At 46.7% G+C, this 15,994-nt stretch overlaps 1 protein-coding gene across 3 annotated transcripts in view; it reads left to right on the forward strand.

Annotated features, from left to right (window-relative positions):
- Nucleotides 1-15,994, forward strand: part of FRMD3 (FERM domain containing 3) — a 262,640-nt gene that overhangs the window by 18,894 nt on the left and 227,752 nt on the right. The window lies entirely within an intron of this gene.

The raw sequence follows: 15,994 nt of genomic DNA on the forward strand, positions 1-15,994 counted from the left end.
CGAAGTGAGACATGCTAGTGTTTTGTCTCAAGCTTGCTTAAATGCCTTAATACTTTGACAAAGCACCATCTCAAGGGATGCTGGAATTTGAGAATTCTGTAAGTCTTGAAGTTCTGTGCGCTGTTGGGAGTGGTGATGCGTCTGTGACCTGTGACCTCCCTCCCGCAGAAAGCCCTGGGATGCAGCAAGTCTTCATCAGTTACGGATGAGGAAACTTGGAGACTTTTGCATGGCACCATAGCCCTGCAGGGGAGACCTGAACCGAGTCAGAGAGGAAATGTAAAGTTCCAGGAAGTAAGTGTAGGCAGAGATAAGAGCAGTTGGAAAAGGGTCATGCCAGTGCTGTCGGGCAGAACTTTCACAGTGGTGGAACAATTCTCTCTCTAGGCTGTGGGGCTGGGGAGCTGGATTTTCACTGGTTTTATTTTTAACTCATTAGAATTTAAATTCAAAGTTTGCACTGCATTGGACTGTACTGTGCTCACCTCCTACTGGTATTGAGCTCTGGAGTGACAGATTGAGATGGAGCGAGCAGTGGAGGGCTGGGAGCGAAGTGCTGCAGGAGAGTTTGGCAGTACGCATGCCTTGGGGTAGTATGTGTTGCTTTTATAATTTTAAAACCATAACAAATATTGAGGAAAACATATATACCTTGATCGTGGGTGATGACTTTAGGTGTTGGAAGATATTATCTGAATGTATTTAAAGGTTGGTTTATTTATTCGAAAGGCAAAAATAGGAGAGGGGGAAAAAAGAGAAGGATCTCCCATCTGCTGGTTTCTTTTCCCAGGTGCATTAGCAGGGAGCTGGTTTGGAAGAGGAGCAGCTGCTACTTGAGCTGGTGCTCATACGAGATGCTGACACTGCAGGGGGCAGTTTAACGTACTGCATCTCCATGCTGGCCTCAAGATTTTAGATTAAAAAATATATTTATTTATTTTTATTGGAAAGACAGATATATGGAGAGGAGGAGAGACAGAGAGGAAGATCTTCTGTCCAGTGGTTCACTCCCCAAGTGGCTGCAATGGCTGGTGCTATGGCCGATCCGAAGCCGGGAGCCAGGAACCTCTTTTGGATCTCCCACGTGGGTGCAGGGTCTCAAGGCTTTGGGCTGTCCTCTACTGCTTCCCCAGGCCACAAGCAGGGAGCTGGATGGGAAGCAGGGTCCCTGGGATTAGAACTGGCACTCATATGGGATCCTGGGGTCTGCAAGGTGAGGGCTTTAACTGCTAGGCTACCACGCCAGGCCCACGATTTTAGAGTTTTAAATCTGAAATGTGAATTTTTCTCAGAGAGCACCCAACGTCCAGAGGGGGAAGGGCATCAGCTAACTTGGGAAGTGATGGAGAGGGTTGGATACAATCTCAGGTGTGTATTTCTGTTCACTTCCTGATTAGTGCTGCTTGCTTGAAGTGTTTCTGTGTTTTGTCGTTGTTTTTCAGTAGAATTGACTTACAATGATTCAGAAAAAGGCTTTTAGAAATCTCAACATTTCTAAATAAACAAAACTTCTCAAAACAGCTGTCCCCACCCCCATCATTTATTTTGGAGATAATAAACTCTAATAAAAATTTCAAGTGCACATAGTAAAAATTGAAATGATATGAAAAAAATCTAAATGTATTCCTCAGAGGCGACTACTTCCACACGAGTGTTGAGAATAAATTCCCAGAATTTTCTTTTGCCTTCCAGAAAACAATGTGGACCTCGTTGCTTTGTGCAGGTGGTGTGTGATTGGGCCACAATGACCTAGTGTGGCTGACACATATGGGTTTGTTTCTCCGTCTCTGAAATCTCGCAGGAGAGTTGAAGCTCCTATAGTATCTTTGTTTTGCACACTCCTTCGCCATCTGTGGTGGGCTTGCGTTTGTGCTGGATGCTCGAGTCACATTCTGGGTGGGTGTTTTTACTTTCCTCCCCTGTGTGCTTTATTTCCCACCCTGATGAGTTGCTGGATTGCATCCATGCTCTGCCTCGTCTCTCCTTGCCTCTGAGTCATACAAACTCTGAACGTCTTCAGGGAGGAGGAGTCTGTCCTGCCAGGGATTCTGTTGAAAGTTCCACTCTTTCAGTGATGTGTCAAGCACAGTCAGAGATGTTGAGAGCTGATGCTAATGTGTAAGATTCCTCCCAAGGCACTTTCTTAGACATGAGAGGACTCTAGAGAGCGAGGGCTGTGAGAGATGAGGGGAGGAGGCTTGGCCTGGGCAGGAGGAGACCAGCGAGGGAGGTGGTTTGCTCAGGTGGATGTGAGCCTGATGTGCGATGAGGGTGTTGTGTACATACAACTGCAGAAACACCTGTGCCCATTTCTGCAGGAAGGCTCGTAGGACAGGTGTTAGATGTAATGGTCTAGTCCCTGCTTGGATTGCCTGCATCTTTTCCTGGAGTGCCTGGTTCAAGTCCTGGCTCTTCTGCTTTCAAATCCAGATTCCTGCTAACATGCATCCTGAGACACAGCAGGTAATGGTTGAAGCGTGGGTCCCTACAGCCCTTATGGGAGTCCTGGATTAGGTTCCCACTTCCTGCCTTTGGCATGGCCCAGCCTTGGCTGTTTTGGGCATTTGGGGAATGAACCAGCAGATAAAAGCTTCCTTTTCCTCTCTGTCTTTCAAATAAAATGAGAAGAAATGATGAACACAAGAAATATCTGGCAGTCTGTGAGTTTGCTTCCTGGAGGACAGGTGCAAGGTAAGTTTATCACTTTATGGCCTGTTTATCACTTTATGATTGTTCATTAACTTGTTCATCTTTTTGTGTGCTTGCTTTTATGTTTTTTAAGGATTTATTTATTTCTATTGGAAAGGCAGATATACAGAGGGAGGAGAGACAGATGAAGATCTTCTACTTAGGATGCAGGAAGAAAGACCGGTAGCCCCAAAAGTTTCATTTCCCTGCAACATGAGTTTATAGTCTAAGAGAATGAAGGTTCTCCACATTCCACACATCATGACTAGGGAAGAACTAGCGGGAGCTACACAGGCCTCTCCACCCAGCGGCTCCCATCTGGAATAAACAAATATTGGTCAGGGGAAGATGGAGTCCCCAACAATGACACAAGAAACTGCACCAACTTGTGCTAAATGTTCCTACACAGCTAGGCCTATGGGTAACAGTGATCTTGAGCTAAAGCAGAGAGACTCATTAAAGCCCATGCCCAAGCCCATGAGCGGTACAGACCCATCTTGTTCTCAGGCATTTACAACTTTTTTCAAATATTCCACAGTTTTTTTTTCAAGATTTATTTTATTTTTATTGGAAAGACAGATATACAGAGAGGAGGAGAGACAGAGAGGAAGATCTTCCATCTGATGATTCACTCCCCAAGTGGCCTCAATGGCTGGAGCTGAGCCAATCCGAAGCAAGGAGCCAGGAACCTCTTCCAGGTCTCCCACAAGAGTGCAGGGTCCCAAAGCTTTGGGCTGTCCTCCTCTGCTTTCCCAGGCCACAAGCAGGGAGCTGGATGGGAAGTGGGGCTGCCGGGACTAGAACTGGCACCCATATGGGATCCTGGGGTGTGCATTTAAAGAGAGGACTTTAGCCATTATGCTATTGCACTGGACCCTGTGCTTGCTTTTGAGCTGTCTGCCCTATGGACTGGCAGTTCCATGAACATGCAGTGCTTTGCAGGTCCCCAGTACCTGGGGATCCCTAAACATTTTGCTTAGCCAGAAGAATACTTGAAGGAACATGCTTTACCCAGAAGTAGAGTTAGTGACAGTGACCAGTTGTTGAGCACTGAGTGTGCCAGCCTCAGTGCTGAACCCTGTTCATTCCCACTGAGTCTGCAAAAGCATCCCTAAGCAGTGGGCATTCCTATCCCTATTGCACAGGTAAGGTAAAGGAGCAAGAGAAATGCCAGGTGTCCTTTCCTACAACCCATGACCTGTGAGTGTGAGATCTGAACCTGGCTCTAAAACCAGGCAGTTGAATACATTAAGTTGTCATGCCTATTGATGCCAGCCTGGCGTGGAGACTTCAGAAAGGGGCAGATTTCTGTCCTCCAGGTGCATGGTCAGTTGACCTTAGTCATGCAGCTAGAGACCCCACATGGGCTTTTCCACATGGCAGTTTGGAGTGAATTTATCCCAGACCTGGGTTCCTGGTAGACAATTTGAGCAGTTGTGAATGTATTTATTTATGAATGGGGGAGGTAAACCAACTCTGAGGCTGTCAGCCCTTGCTGGGCTCTTCCCTGGCTCTCCCAATGGACCCTCGGTGCTTGTGAGTGTTTTTGTTTTCATGATATTGTATTTTGCAAAATACCTGAGAGCCACTTTCACTCTCCAGGGTTCCCAGGGAGCAATCAGTTTGATCCATTTTCCTATCATGAGGCTGGAAGTTGGGAGAAATAAGAGGCCTAATGGGGCAGCCTGCTCTCAGCAAGCCCTCTCCTTTCCTGGGCCCATAGCATGCCTTACTGCCTTCCCTCCTCCTGGGCTCTGTGTACACAGTAATGCTTTGTAGAGTGCCATCGCTTCTATGTATTGTTCCTTTCCTAATATATCACTACGTAGGGAGGGAGGAGAACCCGGTAAAATCTGGGTCCAGTATCTGGATCTGGGTTAGCTAGTTGGCCCTGGCTGGGGCTCACACTTCCATGTTAGATCAAGTGAAGGTTACTGCCTTTGTAGTGAAGGTCACTGCTATTCAAAGGACTACCTATAGCCTTGTTTTATTTTCAAAGTTTTGTGTTTGTTTATTTAGTGTTTTCAGGTACTTTCAGATTGTAGCATGCCAGAGATTTTTTTTAGTTGCCATATAATGTTCTGTGTGGGTCTACCATCATTTGTTGGTCCTTTCATTGCTTGATGAATGCTTCACTTGTCTCCACTCTGTCTGTTATGAAGAATACCTTTGCAAGTGTTTGTGTGCAGGCTTTGTGTGGATGTGTGTTACCTAAGAGCAGGGTCATTGGGTCAGGTGGTAACTCTGCTTATCTTCTTGAAGCACTACGAGGCCATTTTCCAAAGCAGCTGCACCATGTTACATTCCCAGTGGTGACATCTGAGGATTCAGATGGTTCTACATCCCTGTCAATAACATTTGCTTTTCTCTGTATGAGTGAGCTTTTGGTTGCTCCCACTAAAACACTTAAGAGGAGCTACTTGGGAGGGAAAAAGGTTATTTCAACTGTATTTGAGCCCAAACTCAATTCAGGGACCTCAGAAAGCCTGTACATGGTAGAGGAATGATCAGATGGTAAGGCAGAAGGCAGAGAATCAGGGAAACAGGGGTTAGGGGAGAGGAGAGAGAGAGAGAGAGAGAGAGAGAAAGCATGCTCTGTCTAGGCCCACCTCCTCTCAGCTGCTACTGTTAGATCAAGTTTCTACCCTTAATTCGTCAACCATTATCCTTAATACATTGACCATTAGCAAAGACTTTTGGGTTTGAATGTCTGCAGCAATTTGGGGAGCCAAATCCTGTTCAAGCCACAGCACTTGCTATCCTAGTGGTTTTAAAGTGGTGGAGTGAATTGGCATTGCCATTTGGATTTCTATTTCCCTGGTGGCTTCTACCTGCATCTTGACTATATATTTTAAAAATACTTATTTGAGAGAGAGAGATAGAGAGAGGCAGACAGACAGGGCTCCCATCTGCTGATTTGTTCACCAAATGCTTGCTATGGCCAGGACTGGGCTGGGGCTGAAGCTGAGACCCAGAAACTACATTCAGGACTCTCATGTGGTTGGCAGGGGCCTTGCTGTTTGAACTTTCATCCCTGCCTCCCAAGGGGAACATTAGCAGAAAGTGGGAGTCAATTGCAGGGGCCAGGACTTGAACCAAGATACTGTGTTATGAGACGCAGGTGTCTCATCCAGCATCTTGCTTGCTGTGCCAAATGGTTGCTCCTTGGTTCTGTTTTCCCTTTGCTATGGCTTGCTTTTCTGCTGGTGGCTAAAATCTGGCAGATGATCAGAGCAAGGCTGTCTCTGGAACCCTCCTGTCTTCAGGTAACCTTATGTCTCTGGTGCATCAATCCTTCAAGCCCGAGCCCTTTGTGTTTGTAGGATCACAAGATGGTGGCTGGTTGGGAGTGGGAGGGACCCTGCTCAGTCACCTGCCCAGTCACCTGCCCAAACTCCACGCTGCTGGTCACCTTCAGAGCTGGTCTTCTGCTTTAGTCAGGGTGGTTATTTCTTTTAAATATTTATTTATTTGACTTGAAAACTGAGTTGAAGTTACGGAGAGAGAGTGGCAGAAGGAGAGAGAGAGAGAGAAAGAGAGAGAGAGAGAGAGAGAGAGAGAGAGAGAGAGAGAGAGATTCCATTGACTGGTTCACTCGTTCGCTCCCCAAATGTGCACAATGGCTAGAGCTGAGCTAATCTGAAACTGGGAACCAGGAGCTTCTTCCAGGTCTTCAGGTGGTACAAGGGTCCAAGGACTTGAGCCATCTTCTACTGCCTTCCCAGGCCACAAGCAGGGAGCTGGATAGGAAATAGAGCAGCTAGAACACAAACTGATACCCTTATGGGATGCTGGCATCATAGGTGGAGGATTGGCCTTCTTTACCATCATGCCAGCCCCTAGACAGAGTGATAATTTTTTACTTGTCACAGATTTCCCAAGAAAAATGAAGATTTGAAACAGCTTGCTTTGATAAGTCAGTTACAGATGCCGTCCTGTTACATCCACGACTCATGCCATGAATGTGACTAAAAATCACAGTGCTTTTGTGATGACACTTGGGTGTTAGTTCCACAGCACAGAGAATGTATTTGTGCCTTCTGGCATTTAGTAGGTCTCCAAAGGATGAGTCCTATCCTTGGAGAGTGAGACAGATTAATTAAATCCTTTATTTTGAGATCATTGTAGATTCACATGAGGTTGTAAAAAGCTGTACTGAGCGATCCCGTACTTGGAACTGTTTTGCTGTCGGAGAAAATGAAGATTTACTGAGGGACTGGAAAATAACTCTGGAAATATGCCAAGAATCCAAACTATTTCTGCTGCTATCAGCTCCCAGCTTTTCCCAGGATGAGGCCTGCCTGACCTGGCCATCCAAGGAGCTGCCCCTGGGGAACGGTTACTGAGCGACAGCGGCTCTTCAGCTCAGTGGCTCCTTGCAGCTTCAAGTAGACAAGTAGAAAGTCCAAGCCCTTTCCTTTCTTCCCATCCTTGTTCATAATGGTTCAGTTGCTAATGTTGAATGCTTTTGACCATGGTTGCTGCTGCTGCCCCTAATCTGGTTGATTTGCACAAGATGTTGCACCTGACAAAGATCCTATTTCAATGTAAACCGCCCCATACTGGAGGGGAAAAAATCCTCAAGGTGAAGAGTGTGACTGGGATAAAGATTATAAATTTGATCTGCAATGTAACAAGCACATCCTTTGAGTGTCTGCTCTGGGCTGGTTGCTGCTTGAGGTTCAGGAGAATGGAACCCACAGAACCTATTCTCTCAGAAAGGTTAGGTCCTCTTTGGGGGAGACAACAGAGAAAAACTTAAAAATGTAAGCTATGGAATGTGTCTACTGTTGGTAAATGCTTTACATGAATAGTGAGAGAGGGAACAAGATGGGGAATAAGAGAGAAAATGGAAGGGGACTGATTTCAGTTTAGAATGATGGATCAGGGAAGGCATGCTTGGGAAGAGGGTGGGAGAGCAGAATTTGGCTCACTCTTCCCATAAAGGGTACAGATTGGTGAGTTTGCCACCAGCTATGCAACAACTCCTCTAGTGCAACAGTGGTCCCAGACAGTACCTGAAGGTGTAAGCATGGCTGTGTTACCATAGGTTTTCTTTGCAGAAATAGGCAGTAGGCCAGGTTTGAACATCATCTGAAGTTTGCCAAGTCCTGTATTAGAACTGAATTATGAGGGGATTTGAGAAGCCAGTCCTGGCTGTATCTGAAGGGAGCAGCAACAACAGCCTTTGCAGAGACCCTGAGGTTTGTTTGTGGTTCGTGTGAGAAGAAACAAGAAAGAAGCAAGTGGAAGGACAAGAGAGATGAGGGCCGGGAAATGGCGGGAGTCAATCATGCAAACGTCTGCAAGAGAATGCAAACGCAACACATGCAAGAGGCAAAAAAACCAAGCCAAGTAGTGCTCTTTTTAACAACTGAGTGTGAAATATGCAAAGTTATGAGTGTGCAAGCATGACACAGTTCTGTGAAGTGGACGCTGTTGGGTGACAGTACACAGACTCAGTGACACACCCATGGGGTGCCTCAGCGCCAACAGCACTGCCTCCTGGCTGCTGATGCCACAGGTAGGGTTTTCTCTGTTGTGGGCAATGGAGAGCAGCATCCTCTTTTGTCATTTGGTGATCAACATTGTCTTTATGAGACTCATCCTTGTGGTGGCCTGTGACAGTAATTCTTGAGTTCTCACTGGTGCATGGGCACCTGTGCTGTCGATATTCATTCATTGTTTAATTTTTTGAAACTGCTGATAGCTATGTAGGTTATTTCCAAGGCTGGGCCATTATAAACAGCTTTGTTCACTTTAACTTAAAAAAATTAATACTCTGGGGCCCAGCACAGTAGCCTAGCAGCTAAAGTCCTTGCTTTGCACACCCCAGGATCCCATATGGGTGCCAGTTCTAGTCCCGGCAGCCCCACTTCCCATCCAGCTCCCTGCTTGTGGCCTGGGAAAGCAGAGGAGGACAGCCCAAAGCTTTGGGACCCTGCACTCTTGTGGAGACCCAAAAGAGGCTCCTGGCTCTTAGCTTCAGATTGGCTCAGCTCCAGCCATTGAGGCCACTTAGGGAGTGAATCATCAGATGGAAGATCTTCCTCTCTGTCTCTCCTTCTCTCTGTATATCTGTCTTTCCAATAAAAATGAAACAAATCTTGAAAAAAGTTGTGGAATATTTGAAAAAAGTTGTAAATGCCTGAGAACAAGATGGGTCTGTACCACTCATGGGCTTGGGCATGGGCTTTAATGAGTCTCTCTGCTTTAGCTCAAGATCACTGTTACCCATAGGCCTAGCTGTGTAGGAACATTTAGCACAAGTTGGTGCAGTTTCTTGTGTCATTGTTGGGGACTCCATCTTCCCCTGACCAATATTTGTTTATTCCAGATGGGAGCCGCTGGGTGGAGAGGCCTGTGTATCTCCCGCTAGTTCTTCCCTAGTCATGATGTGTGGAATGTGGAGAACCTTCATTCTCTTAGACTATAAACTCATGTTGCAGGGAAATGAAACTTTTGGGGCTACCGGTCTTTCTTCCTGCATCCTAAGTAGAAGTATAAGCATTTTTTAGGTAGCTCAAGATAGGATCTTCCTATGAAAGTGTGCACTGGGTTGGAGACCGTTCTTTATGCAGTGCTTAGGAGGTGTAGTGAGCAGATCACCTTCGATGGTTCTGGATCTGACCTTGTTTGAAAACATGGTTCTTGTGCTGATAAAGCAGAGCAGGTGCACCTGGCAGATGCAGTCATGAGGTAGAAATATGATCACTTTGTCAGGAGGACCTTGGTGGCTCTCCTTTTTCTGCTGGGTCTCTCAAGCCACTAGACCTAAGATCCCTGTCCCCATACTGCTATCTGTAAGCCTCTGAGTCAACAACAGGGCGCCAGCTGCCAGTTTGGTGGTCTCAGCAGTTGGAAGGTCAGCCTTCAATGTATGTGTGCCGTACTTTTTGATTTGACTTGAAGGGGAAGTTCCTTCTTGTGGACTTATTCCAGATGGAGGTGCCCTAAGAAGACAAGCCAATAAATTGAGAAAATTAGCAGGAAAAAGCAAGAGAAAAATTGCCTTTCAAGTTAGCTTTTCTGAGTTTTCCCACCTGTTTACAAGTCTATGCTGAATTTCATAGAATTTCCCAATAACATGGTATTTCTCTTGCTTCTGTATGCCTTTTTCATAAAACATCTCTTCCATGGTATGTTACTGTAAGTGTGGAGCTTTCCTTTTCATATGTGGAGGAAATTCTTGTGATAGGTATAGACCCATGACACAGAATAGATGTATGGAATTTATTTGCTGAAAGAATGAATGGAGTATGAGGTCACCTAAATTTCATTTTTGTGAAAGAACAGAATTAGAAGGTAGGGATTTTTTTGGGGGGGAAGTGTGCAAAAATGATTTTTAAAATACATGCATATTTTTAATACCCATTTTAATGAACTTTTGAAGACATCTTATATGCATGTATTATGGTTTGAATAGGATTTGGCTCCTTGGCTCATGCAAATGCTTGAATCTCAATGATTACTGCAATAATGTTGGTGGTGGATGGGTTAAAGATAGAGAATTGATCCAGTCATGATGGTTGGGAGATGGGCCTAGCTGGAAGATACTTGGGTGATTGGAGACACTTCCCCGGAAGGTAGTTTTCATTGAGAGGGTTGGGTTTGTAAGCTGTTTGGCCTTGCTGCTCTCTCTAGCTGCAAACTTCTTAGTTTGCAATGTGATCACTCTCCTGTCTCCATCAGATGCCCAAACCAATGGGACCACTGAGCTATAGACCTTCAAAACTGTGAGTTGGAAGAAACCTTCTTCCTTCATAAGTAACACCTTTGAGACATCTTATTTAAAATAATGAAAATTAGGTTAATACAATGTCAATTTCCAAGATTTTTGAAACTATAGTAAACTTACCCCTTGGTATGTCCATGAACTTGGCAACTGTGATGTCCTGTTATTAGGGCTCCTTGAATGTGATAGTTCTTGTTTTTTGACCATGGTTGATAGAATATGACTGCCCAACATCTCTCAGAAGATTGCCTGTCATTCATTGACTCATCAAATATATACTGGGCTAGATGCTTTGAGAGGGTCTTGGGGTATAGCCATGAGCAAAGCAAACTCATAGAATGTTAAGTATTCTGGCAGGAAAAGGGCTGACCTAAGTAAACACCCATACCAATAAAAATCATGACAGGCAGTGATGGATTCTATATGGAAATGCGAAGTTTGGTAGAGGGGGTTACAGAGCAATTAGATAGGCAGAGGCAGTCTCTCTGATAGTATGGCATTTGAACAGAGGAAGGAGGTGAGGGAGAGAACTGAAAGAGTATCTGGGAGATGAGCATCTTAGAACAGAGAACGAGTAGAAGGTGTTGAGGGTAGAGGGGAGCTTGGTGTGTTTGGAGAACCTGAAGGAGGAGGAGAGGCTGGGAGTGCGTGCTTGTTTTGGTGATTTCCACAGAGTGTTTCTATTTCCAGAACCCAGTGCCTCCCTTCTCCCAACCAGAGGCAGTTGGTATTTTGAAGCCACTTATTGCCCCAGAACCCAGCACAGTGATCACAAATCAGTGTCTGACTGACTCTGGATGGCAGGAGACCAAGGCAATGATGGTCTATTATATCGTTATGTGATCATTAGTACTTCCTGTTAGAGCTTCAGTTAGGAGGGCTGTGATGTTCAAGGTGTTTTTGTGGTTTGATTTGAAGCCTCCTTGAACATAAAATTGGCAGCCTCTACTTTCCCTGTGTGTCTGTCAAGCCCACATGGCCAACCTCCTGGTGATGCATGGAGTGTGTCCCCACCTCTTCTGGGACTCCTCCCATGGTCTTTGGCATTCTTAGACCTGTTCATTAAAAAAAGTTCTTCCTTCTGTTCTGGTCCCCTGTCAGTTTCCTTCTGACTTTCCCCAATGTACCCATTTATAGCCAACAGCCACACCAAATGTCTCCTTTTCTGTTCTTAAAGGTTTGTTTATTTGAACGGCAAAGCTAGAGAGACAAAATACCAGAGATCTGTTTGCTGGTTCATTCCCCAGATGGCTACAGTGGCCTTGTTGAAGCCAGGAGGTTTATTCCACTTCCCATGTGGGTGCAGAGAGCCAAATACTTGGCCCATTTTGTGCTGCTTTTCCCAGGCTATTAGCAGGGAGCTGGACGGGAAGTGGATGGAGCTGGATGGAGCATGAACCAGCACCCATATGGTATGTCAGCACTGTAGACAGCAGCTTTACCTCCTATGCTCCAGTGTTGACACCATCTTTTTTATATAAAATATGGTTATTCTAATATCTAGAGCAGATATTACATCCTAGAACTTCTCTTCTTGAACTATAGTCCAGCTTGGCCAGGCAATCGGTATGTGACTTTCAACTGCTGGTCCTGGGACTCTGCCCTTTCACCATCCATGTTGGGGACCCTCTGTCTTGGATTCAGTGCTGCATCCTCAGTGCCTAGCATGTCATCAAGTACTTAGCAGCAGCAAGAAATATTAAGCAACTGGAGTGCAGACTCACTTTGGGATGAAAGTCTATACAACCCATTTTAGGCTTGAAAACGTTTTGCCTGTTATTCCCAATGATCATTACTCCATCTTGTGATCTCTCCCAGGACTCTACCTACAAATAGTTAAGGTTTTTCTGACTTAAATCCTTTCCAGAATAAGGCCTATACACAGAAAAGCAAAACAAGCCAATGATTCAGGCACTTGAGAGAAGTTGAAATGGTAAGCAACAGATTTAGTTTCTTGGTTTAAATGCAGCCCTCTTTGCAGTTGTCCTGGGAAGGAGGAGGTAGGTCCAGCACAGAGGAAGGGAAGGATTTTACATTTTTCCTGCCTACTTTGGGTGCACTGAGTCCTCTCATCAGGCATCTCGTGGCCTCTGGCTGCAGGAGTGGTAGTGAAACCCCACTGATGGTATGAGCAGATAGGAGATTTGGTTGTTCTGTTGCTTGTTATGAAGCAATCAAATCCCCTTGCTTCCCAGAGGTAGCACAGAGGGGCTTTTCTGGTGGGTTTCAGAGGTGAAATTACAACATTACTGCTTGGTTTAAAACACAAACTTTTGCATAATGTAATCATTGATGTTTGTATCACTTTTTCTAAAGGAAAAAAAAAGTAGATAACTTGGACTGGTAAGAAATAACCAACCCTATCCACTGACTTGGTGGCTCACTTCTGCAACCTGCATGTATTGAATACTCCTGTGAAAGAACATTCTGTGCAAATAAAAGTTTCAGGATGCAGCTCTGCTATGTAAAAATTTCATGAGGTACCTTATATGTATAAGGGATCTTACCTTATCTTCAAGGCATTGATCTTCCTTCCCTCTAACAGAACTTCACTGATTCCTGTGACATATAAGGAACTGCAGTTGTGAGCAGAATTCCCAAAGAAAAATTGCTAATGGTATCCTATAAGATCCATGAGAAAGCAATCAAGGAAGATAATTCAGTTTTTAATTAATTGCTTATACTTTGATGATTTTTACATATTTATTAGGGTGATAAAGGTCAAGGGCTACAGGAAAGTGAGTGAGATCACCATTTCCACATTCTCTTTTTTTCCTTCCTGTATCTGGGGAAAGAGGGGAGACAAGGAGAGAAGCAACACCCAGCCTCCCAAACACCTTTGTGGCCTGAGATGGGAGACAGCCACCTGACACCACTCCACGGTCCCTGATGTGGGGCATGCTCTGAGGGTCCTGCTCAAGTGGTTTGGATAGTTCAACAGTTCTGAAATACTGCTGATCTCACCACTTCAAGCATGATGAAATCTCTCCAGAATCCACTGGTTGACATAGTCTACCTTATTGTCTCTGTTTGCCCAGTTATTTACTACCAATACTTGGCTGGGGTAGTTGATAAATTTATTCTGTCCTCCATCCTTTGTTGTGGTACCAGGTGTCCTCTGTAGACTCCAATGTACTGCCATGTCCTTCATGTGCACCTGGATATGCTGTCCACTGCTCCATCTAAGCCACTGAAGAGGCCCAGCTCTGACACATGCACTCCATGATCAGACCATGGAACCTGCAATTCTCTTCACGGTTGGGGTTCTGAGTCCAGAAATTCAGTTGAGCTCCCCCCCCCCCAAGAAACTTCATCTGAGGTGATCCCAGACCTGATTCTTGTGTGTGTGATTGCCAGTACAGCATCTAGCACAGCCCTTCATCCCAATCAGCTTATGCACATGCTAGTGGTTGCAATCGCTGGGTCAGTTCTGCCTCCAGCCTTGTCTTGTACACAATGGATGTTGGAGTCCACCAAACACTTGGCCTTTACATACACCAGTGGGAGCTGCAGCCTAGTTAGAGCAACCCGCAATAACCTGCAGCAGGCCCACCCCCTGACCTGGTTTCCGTGGCTGCCGCTGTGTACAGACTGGTCCAGTCTGTCCCATATCCCATTCAGCTTGCATGCATGTCGCTGGGCCTTGAAGCCTAGTTCAACCCAATCAGTCCTAGTATCCAGTCCACACACATGCTGGAGGGTGCCACTCTCTGTCTAGCCACGCCTGTCCCAGTCCTGGTTTTCATGCTCACCAATGACAACCCAGGAGGGAGGTACCCGTTGTTTTCCTACTGGGCCCACTCCCACTCTCCAGGTGGTTCTGCAGTTTAGCTTGACAGAATTTGTCCCCCAAGCCAGCCTCTGCCAGCTGATGCTGCAGCAAAGCCTGACCAACCCACACCCGCTCTGACTTATGCATGCACCAGTAAGAACAATCATCCGGCCTGGCTCTCCCCAGTCCAGCTCACATGAGGCCAACAGGTGTTGTAACCCTGCCCGGCCTGGTCTGCCCCCATTTCAACTCATGCTCTCCAGTGGGAGTGGTGGTCCAGTAGGACAGCCCCCTGCAGCCCCGCTGCCAGCTTCGCCTCCTACTCCCAGGGTCTCACATGTGCTGGATGGATGCTGCAGCCCAGTCTGGCATGGCCTGCCTCTCCTTGACATTTGCCGGTGGATGCTGTGCCTAGCCTGGCCCGGCCCATCCCCAATTCCAGCTCACGTTGGTTGGGTCTACAGCCTAACCCAGCCCAGCCAGCACCCAGTCCTGGCCCTCGTGTGAACTGGCATGTGTTGCGACCCAACCTGGCTCCATTCTGGTGCCTGGATTTGCCAGGAGTGAAGGAACTAGCTCAGCCTGGTTTAACCATGAGCTGTGCCAAATGTATGCTGGTGGGTACCATTGCCTGGCCTGGTCTGGGCTGCTCCCAATCTTGGTTTTTGTGCTCACCTGCAGGTACTGTGTCCAGACAGAGGAGTTGTCCAAGCTCCTCCATCAGGACCTTTCCCAACGCCAGATCTTGCCCATCAGTGGGTCCAAGGGGCAGCCCAACTTGGTCTACTTCCTGTCCCACAGGAACAGTGGCCTTTCCTGACTGGCCTTCATCCATTCCAGTTTTTACTGTTGTGTGTTACAGCCCAGTCAAGCCTAGTCCACATGCCGACACAGCTCACACATGGCTCAGCAGGGGCAGAGACCTAGTTAGACTGTCCTATACCCACACTGAGTCTCACAAGCACCAGTGGATGCTGTAGTCTAGTCTAGTCTGGTGTACCCCAGATTCAGTTCACACCCATGCTGAGGGAGATGGCATCCATGCCAAGCCCAGACCACAACCCCAACTCTGGCCTTCATATTGACCGGTGTGATCCACATCCCAGCCAGGGCATTCCCTCTGCTCCTCAACCAGGCCTGTTCCCAGCCATAGATCTTGAGTATGCCAGTGGCTGCTCTGACCCAGCTTGGCATAGTCCCTCTTCTGTCTTGGCCTTTGCCTTTGGATGCTGTAGCCTGGCCTGATCCAGGCTTCCCCCAGTCTTAACTGGGGGGTGCTGGAACCTGGCCCTGCTCAGTCTGTTCCCATCCCTGGCTCATGCAAACCGGTAGATGTGACAGCCTAGCCTGGCATGACCTTTGCTCCAGCCTGTTTTTTGCACTTGTTGGTGAACTAAGGTTTGCTCAGCTGTGCCTGGTCCACCCCCTTCCAGTGCCAACCCACACATTTGCCAACAGTTGGAGCTATTTTGCCCAGCTTGTCTGACTCTCAGGCCTGGACCATGTGCTCACCAGCAGGAGCTATGACCTACTAGGGGAATTTCCCATGTTCCTCTTCTTGGCCCACTCCTAGCCCCAGATCTCATGCATGCCAGCAGTGCTAGGTCTTTGCCCGGCAGAGCCTGCCCCTCCATGTTGGCCTTGTATGAGCTGGTGAATGCTGCAGCCTGGCACGCTCCACACCCTGTTTTAGGATGCACATGCAGGTGCTGTAGCCTGGACCTGCCCAGACTGTTATTGGTCCCTGTACTTGTGAATGTTGGCAGATTCCATGGTCATACCTAGCTCAGCCCATCATA

Source organism: Ochotona princeps, chromosome 14 (assembly GCF_030435755.1).
Source record: "Ochotona princeps isolate mOchPri1 chromosome 14, mOchPri1.hap1, whole genome shotgun sequence".
NCBI classification, from domain to species: Eukaryota; Metazoa; Chordata; class Mammalia; order Lagomorpha; family Ochotonidae; genus Ochotona; species Ochotona princeps.